Source organism: Schistocerca gregaria, unplaced genomic scaffold (assembly GCF_023897955.1).
Source record: "Schistocerca gregaria isolate iqSchGreg1 unplaced genomic scaffold, iqSchGreg1.2 ptg001001l, whole genome shotgun sequence".
In the NCBI taxonomy this organism is placed as follows: domain Eukaryota; kingdom Metazoa; phylum Arthropoda; class Insecta; order Orthoptera; family Acrididae; genus Schistocerca; species Schistocerca gregaria.
Window position 1 is genome coordinate 50,001 of NW_026062351.1, and position 7,500 is coordinate 57,500.

General features: G+C 54.2%; 3 non-coding genes across 3 annotated transcripts in view; all 3 read right to left on the reverse strand.

Moving 5' to 3' along the window:
- LOC126326695 (large subunit ribosomal RNA) overlaps positions 1 to 961 on the reverse strand; it is a 4,222-nt gene extending 3,261 nt beyond the window's left edge. The window contains exon 1 of the ribosomal RNA XR_007560850.1: positions 1 to 961. This exon is cut by the window's left edge and continues 3,261 nt beyond it. This is a non-coding gene — a ribosomal RNA (large subunit ribosomal RNA).
- Positions 962 to 1,149: 188 nt separating this feature from the next.
- LOC126326701 (5.8S ribosomal RNA) lies at positions 1,150 to 1,304 on the reverse strand. The gene has a single exon (XR_007560856.1). It is a non-coding gene; the product is annotated as a 5.8S ribosomal RNA (ribosomal RNA).
- A 371-nt stretch (positions 1,305 to 1,675) lies between these two features.
- LOC126326691 (small subunit ribosomal RNA) lies at positions 1,676 to 3,568 on the reverse strand. The gene has a single exon (XR_007560846.1). It is a non-coding gene; the product is annotated as a small subunit ribosomal RNA (ribosomal RNA).
- Between the last annotated feature and the right edge of the window lie 3,932 nt (positions 3,569 to 7,500).

A 7,500-nucleotide genomic window follows, 5' to 3' on the forward strand; every position in this document is an offset into this window, starting at 1 on the left:
CGCGCACATGTTAGACTCCTTGGTCCGTGTTTCAAGACGGGTCGTGAAATTGTCCAAAGCTGAAGCGCCGCTGACGGGAGCGATTATTCCGCCCGAGAGCATCCCGAGCCAACAGCGGCGCGGGTCCGGGGCCGGGCCAGGTAGGTCCGTCATCCGGGAAGAACCGCGCGCGCTTGCCGGGAGCCCGAGCGCCCAAAGGGGCGAATCGACTCCTCCAGATATACCGCCGAGCAGCCAGCCAGGACACCGGGGCTCTGCCCAACAGACGCGAACCGAGGCCCGCGGAAGGACAGGCTGCGCACCCGGGCCGTAGGCCGGCACCCAGCGGGTCGCGACGTCCTACTAGGGGAGAAGTGCGGCCCACCGCACACCGGAACGGCCCCACCCCGCGGCGAGTGGAAAGGCAACCGGACACGACCCCGCCGCGGATTGCTCCGCGCGGGCGGCCGGCCCCATCTGCCGAGGGCGGGGGCCAGTGGCCGGATGGGCGTGAATCTCACCCGTTCGACCTTTCGGACTTCTCACGTTTACCCCAGAACGGTTTCACGTACTTTTGAACTCTCTCTTCAAAGTTCTTTTCAACTTTCCCTCACGGTACTTGTTCGCTATCGGTCTCGTGGTCATATTTAGTCTCAGATGGAGTTTACCACCCACTTGGAGCTGCACTCTCAAGCAACCCGACTCGAAGGAGAGGTCCCGCCGACGCTCGCACCGGCCGCTACGGGCCTGGCACCCTCTACGGGCCGTGGCCTCATTCAAGTTGGACTTGGGCTCGGCGCGAGGCGTCGGGGTAGTGGACCCTCCCAAACACCACATGCCACGACAGGCGGCAGCCTGCGGGGTTCGGTGCTGGACTCTTCCCTGTTCGCTCGCCGCTACTGGGGGAATCCTTGTTAGTTTCTTTTCCTCCGCTTAGTAATATGCTTAAATTCAGCGGGTAGTCTCGCCTGCTCTGAGGTCGTTGTACGAGGTGTCGCACGCCACACCGCCAGCCGGCTGTGCACGCTACCGAGAAAGTACCGGTATGCGAACCGCCAGGCGACGGGCGCGCATCGCACGTTTAAGGAGACGCGGCCGGCCACACAGGCGACCACGACACTCCCACGTCTCCGAAGCGGGACAAACGCCGCGCGCTTCAGTATACGTAGCCGACCCTCAGCCAGACGTGGCCCGGGAACGGAATCCATGGACCGCAATGTGCGTTCGAAACGTCGATGTTCATGTGTCCTGCAGTTCACATGTCGACGCGCAATTTGCTGCGTTCTTCATCGACCCACGAGCCGAGTGATCCACCGTCCTGGGTGATCTTTTCCTTTTCAGTCTCCCACTGTCTCTTTCAAGACAGTAGCATTTGCGGGACTGAGGCGTCTGACGGCCCCTGTTCCACTATTTTTTTTGTGTCCAACGGCCTCACAGCCGATGGGCGTCGTACGGCTCCACACCGGAGCGGACAGGCACTCGGGCGAACGTCATTCAAAACCGGCGCCAGGCGCCAGGTACCGCAGGCCAGCCGCTCCAGAGCTTCAGCGCTCGTACCACACAACAACAACAACAACAACACTTCCGCTAGTTTTGAGAGGCACGCGTGGTTCCGCACGCGGCGCACGGCCACTGCCGTACAGGTAGCGTGTTGCGCGACACGACACGCACATCGAAAGACATGCAGTCTAGTCGGTAATGATCCTTCCGCAGGTTCACCTACGGAAACCTTGTTACGACTTTTACTTCCTCTAAATGATCAAGTTTGGTCATCTTTCCGGTAGCATCGGCAACGACAGAGTCGATGCCGCGTACCAGTCCGAAGACCTCACTAAATCATTCAATCGGTAGTAGCGACGGGCGGTGTGTACAAAGGGCAGGGACGTAATCAACGCGAGCTTATGACTCGCGCTTACTGGGAATTCCTCGTTCATGGGGAACAATTGCAAGCCCCAATCCCTAGCACGAAGGAGGTTCAGCGGGTTACCCCGACCTTTCGGCCTAGGAAGACACGCTGATTCCTTCAGTGTAGCGCGCGTGCGGCCCAGAACATCTAAGGGCATCACAGACCTGTTATTGCTCAATCTCGTGCGGCTAGAAGCCGCCTGTCCCTCTAAGAAGAAAAGTAATCGCTGACAGCACGAAGGATGTCACGCGACTAGTTAGCAGGCTAGAGTCTCGTTCGTTATCGGAATTAACCAGACAAATCGCTCCACCAACTAAGAACGGCCATGCACCACCACCCACCGAATCAAGAAAGAGCTATCAATCTGTCAATCCTTCCGGTGTCCGGGCCTGGTGAGGTTTCCCGTGTTGAGTCAAATTAAGCCGCAGGCTCCACTCCTGGTGGTGCCCTTCCGTCAATTCCTTTAAGTTTCAGCTTTGCAACCATACTTCCCCCGGAACCCAAAAGCTTTGGTTTCCCGGAGGCTGCCCGCCGAGTCATCGGAGGAACTGCGGCGGATCGCTGGCTGGCATCGTTTATGGTTAGAACTAGGGCGGTATCTGATCGCCTTCGAACCTCTAACTTTCGTTCTTGATTAATGAAAACATACTTGGCAAATGCTTTCGCTTCTGTTCGTCTTGCGACGATCCAAGAATTTCACCTCTAACGTCGCAATACGAATGCCCCCGCCTGTCCCTATTAATCATTACCTCGGGTTCCGAAAACCAACAAAATAGAACCGAGGTCCTATTCCATTATTCCATGCACACAGTATTCAGGCGGGCTTGCCTGCTTTAAGCACTCTAATTTGTTCAAAGTAAACGTGCCGGCCCACCGAGACACTCAACAAAGAGCACCCTGGTAGGATTTAAACGGGGTCCGCCTCGGGACGCGAAAGCACCCCTTCGGCTCGCCCCACCGGCAGGACGTCCCACGATACATGCCAGTTAAACACCGACGGGCGGTGAACCAACAGCGTGGGACACAAATCCAACTACGAGCTTTTTAACCGCAACAACTTTAATATACGCTATTGGAGCTGGAATTACCGCGGCTGCTGGCACCAGACTTGCCCTCCAATAGATACTCGTTAAAGGATTTAAAGTGTACTCATTCCGATTACGGGGCCTCGGATGAGTCCCGTATCGTTATTTTTCGTCACTACCTCCCCGTGCCGGGAGTGGGTAATTTGCGCGCCTGCTGCCTTCCTTGGATGTGGTAGCCGTTTCTCAGGCTCCCTCTCCGGAATCGAACCCTGATTCCCCGTTACCCGTTACAACCATGGTAGGCGCAGAACCTACCATCGACAGTTGATAAGGCAGACATTTGAAAGATGCGTCGCCGGTACGAGGACCGTGCGATCAGCCCAAAGTTATTCAGAGTCACCAAGGCAAACGGACCAGACAAGCCAATCCGATTGGTTTTGATCTAATAAAAGCGTCCCTTCCATCTCTGGTCGGGACTCTGTTTGCATGTATTAGCTCTAGAATTACCACAGTTATCCAAGTAACGTGGGTACGATCTAAGGAACCATAACTGATTTAATGAGCCATTCGCGGTTTCACCTTAATGCGGCTTGTACTGAGACATGCATGGCTTAATCTTTGAGACAAGCATATGACTACTGGCAGGATCAACCAGGGAGCTGCGTCAACTAGAGCTGAGCAGCCGGCCGCCCGGGAGTGTGTCCCGGGGGCCCGCGCGAACACGCAAGCGTCCGCTCAATTATTCTGCAAACAGGAGGAGGCCGAGCTCCCCTGCACGATACACCTCGAAACCCTCTCAGGTCCCGGCGGCGCGCAGCGCCGTCCTAGGTACTTGGTCGGTTTCGAGAGAGGCGCAATCGCCCGGAGTTAGGCGAGTAGACGGTTTTAGTGAGAACACCCTTGCTCCCAACTGAGCTTGCCGCTGCCGACAGAGGCCCGGGAGCGTGCTGTCGTGGCATTGCCGGCGGGAGACAACACGCGCCACCTATGGTGACCGGCAGCTCCAACGCCAGCGCCACACAAGGGCAAAGCCCCACTTGGGTGCAGAAGCGAACTCTCCCAGCACAGCGCACGCGCCAACACGTCCGCACAACTGCGATACAAACCACCTGCGAGAACCGCTGGGGCGACCGAGCAGCAGACGGCGTCGCGGCGCCGAGTGCCAGGCGGCGGCGCATCCTCAACGCACACAGTCCTCAATCAGACCAGCACACTGCAGATGTCCACCGCGCTTCGCACCGGGCTCGGCTGAACCAACTTTGGCCGCCAGGCGCCGCGTGCAGGGTGCGCCGCAGCGTAGCTGCGCCGCCTGCCGGGCCCGTCGGCTGGCGCTCCTGCCACTCGGCGCCCCCCACCAGCCGCCTGTTGCGCGTGCGCCCACGCAGCGCGCGGCCAACACGCCGGGCGGCCCCCCTTCACCGGCCGGGAACAGTCCCACCAAGCCACCGCCGCGTATCGCTTCATACCCACATGGGCCTAGTCACGTGTGTGGATGTGGCGGGTACCGCTGAAACAACCGGTTAATAGCTGTACCGATCGTCGCCATCACAGATTCACCTCCAGCGTGAACAACCGCTCAACAACGGATTTCCAGTTCATTTGCGTATCTTGGGCAGTAAACGTAGATGTCCACCTACATTTGCGAATTCAACAATTCTTGCATGCCAGGATGTCATGTGTCACGACACGCTACATCAGACCACATACACACTGCGACATGTGCAGAAGAGAACACGTGGAAGGTGGCCCGCGCACGTATGCGATGTCCCTTCCGCGATCCACTGTCAACCGGCATCTGCGGCATGTCCCAGATATGGAACGCGGTCCACCAGGGTAGCACTTTGTGTGAGGCAATACGACAAAGTCGGAATACACGCGTCACTACATCAGACGGCTCACGCTGACCTGACCTGACCTGACTCACCGCACCACCACCCCCAGCGACCCAGGGTGACATACAATGCGTTCGTACGTTCCTCCCACACGCCTCTACGGCGTACCACAGTGCAACCTAGCTGTTATTGGGAGACGAGACAAGTAGCATCGAGCACATCATATGGAAATTGAGATTCGACACCGTTGGGCACAGCCAGCGTACGGTCACACGTATCACACTACTTCACTCTGTACGTAACGACCGATGATCGGTACAGCGTGTGGGTTACGCGTACGACATCAGCGGACAATGGACACAGACCATACCACGACGTACACTGAGGGCGTCGACATCTGAATGCAACTGAACAGCTGCGAGGCTCATTTAACACTCAAACGCCAGACCGACCAGCTTGAGAGGACAGAGACACAAAGAGGGGGACAGAGGGAGGGGGGGGGGGCGATATAGTCCTATTGCAGTACAATTGACAGTGGATAGCGGGAATATGTGGAAAGTAAGCAACACTCGCAAGACATCTACATGAGGATAACAACGACACCAGAGATTCCGAGCAGTGAACTATGTTAGGCAAAGGGACAACGTGGGTTAGGTTAAGGGACAACGTGGGTTAGGTTAAGGGACAACGTGGGTTAGGTTAAGGGACAACGTGGGTTAGGTTAAGGGACAACGTGGGTTAGGTTAAGGGACAACGTGGGTTAGGTTAAGGGACAACGTGGGTTAGGTTAAGGGACAACGTGGGTTAGGTTAAGGGACAACGTGGGTTAGGTTAAGGGACAACGTGGGTTAGGTTAAGGGACAACGTGGGTTAGGTTAAGGGACAACGTGGGTTAGGTTAAGGGACAACGTGGGTTAGGTTAAGGGACAACGTGGGTTAGGTTAAGGGACAACGTGGGTTAGGTTAAGGGACAACGTGGGTTAGGTTAAGGGACAACGTGGGTTAGGTTAAGGGACAACGTGGGTTAGGTTAAGGGACAACGTGGGTTAGGTTAAGGGACAACGTGGGTTAGGTTAAGGGACAACGTGGGTTAGGTTAAGGGACAACGTGGGTTAGGTTAAGGGACAACGTGGGTTAGGTTAAGGGACAACGTGGGTTAGGTTAAGGGACAACGTGGGTTAGGTTAAGGGACAACGTGGGTTAGGTTAAGGGACAACGTGGGTTAGGTTAAGGGACAACGTGGGTTAGGTTAAGGGACAACGTGGGTTAGGTTAAGGGACAACGTGGGTTAGGTTAAGGGACAACGTGGGTTAGGTTAAGGGACAACGTGGGTTAGGTTAAGGGACAACGTGGGTTAGGTTAAGGGACAACGTGGGTTAGGTTAAGGGACAACGTGGGTTAGGTTAAGGGACAACGTGGGTTAGGTTAAGGGACAACGTGGGTTAGGTTAAGGGACAACGTGGGTTAGGTTAAGGGACAACGTGGGTTAGGTTAAGGGACAACGTGGGTTAGGTTAAGGGACAACGTGGGTTAGGTTAAGGGACAACGTGGGTTAGGTTAAGGGACAACGTGGGTTAGGTTAAGGGACAACGTGGGTTAGGTTAAGGGACAACGTGGGTTAGGTTAAGGGACAACGTGGGTTAGGTTAAGGGACAACGTGGGTTAGGTTAAGGGACAACGTGGGTTAGGTTAAGGGACAACGTGGGTTAGGTTAAGGGACAACGTGGGTTAGGTTAAGGGACAACGTGGGTTAGGTTAAGGGACAACGTGGGTTAGGTTAAGGGACAACGTGGGTTAGGTTAAGGGACAACGTGGGTTAGGTTAAGGGACAACTTGAGTTAGGTTAAGGGACAACTTGAGTTAGGTTAAGGGACAACTTGGGTTAGGTTAAGGGACAACTTGAGTTAGGTTAAGGGACAACTTGAGTTAGGTTAAGGGACAACTTGAGTTAGGTTAAGGGACAACTTGAGTTAGGTTAAGGGACAACTTGAGTTAGGTTAAGGGACAACTTGAGTTAGGTTAAGGGACAACTTGAGTTAGGTTAAGGGACAACTTGAGTTAGGTTAAGGGACAACTTGAGTTAGGTTAAGGGACAACTTGAGTTAGGTTAAGGGACAACTTGAGTTAGGTTAAGGGACAACTTGAGTTAGGTTAAGGGACAACTTGAGTTAGGTTAAGGGACAACTTGAGTTAGGTTAAGGGACAACTTGAGTTAGGTTAAGGGACAACTTGAGTTAGGTTAAGGGACAACTTGAGTTAGGTTAAGGGACAACTTGAGTTAGGTTAAGGGACAACTTGAGTTAGGTTAAGGGACAACTTGAGTTAGGTTAAGGGACAACTTGAGTTAGGTTAAGGGACAACTTGAGTTAGGTTAAGGGACAACTTGAGTTAGGTTAAGGGATAATGTGGTACAACCACAGTTAGGTTAAGGGATAATGTGGTACAACCACAGTTAGGTTAAGGGATAATGTGGTACAACCACAGTTAGGTTAAGGGATAATGTGGTACAACCACAGTTAGGTTAAGGGATAATGTGGTACAACCACAGTTAGGTTAAGGGATAATGTGGTACAACCACAGTTAGGTTAAGGGATAATGTGGTACAACCACAGTTAGGTTAAGGGATAATGTGGTACAACCACAGTTAGGTTAAGGGATAATGTGGTACAACCACAGTTAGGTTAAGGGATAATGTGGTACAACCACAGTTAGGTTAAGGGATAATGTGGTACAACCACAGTTAGGTTAAGGGATAATG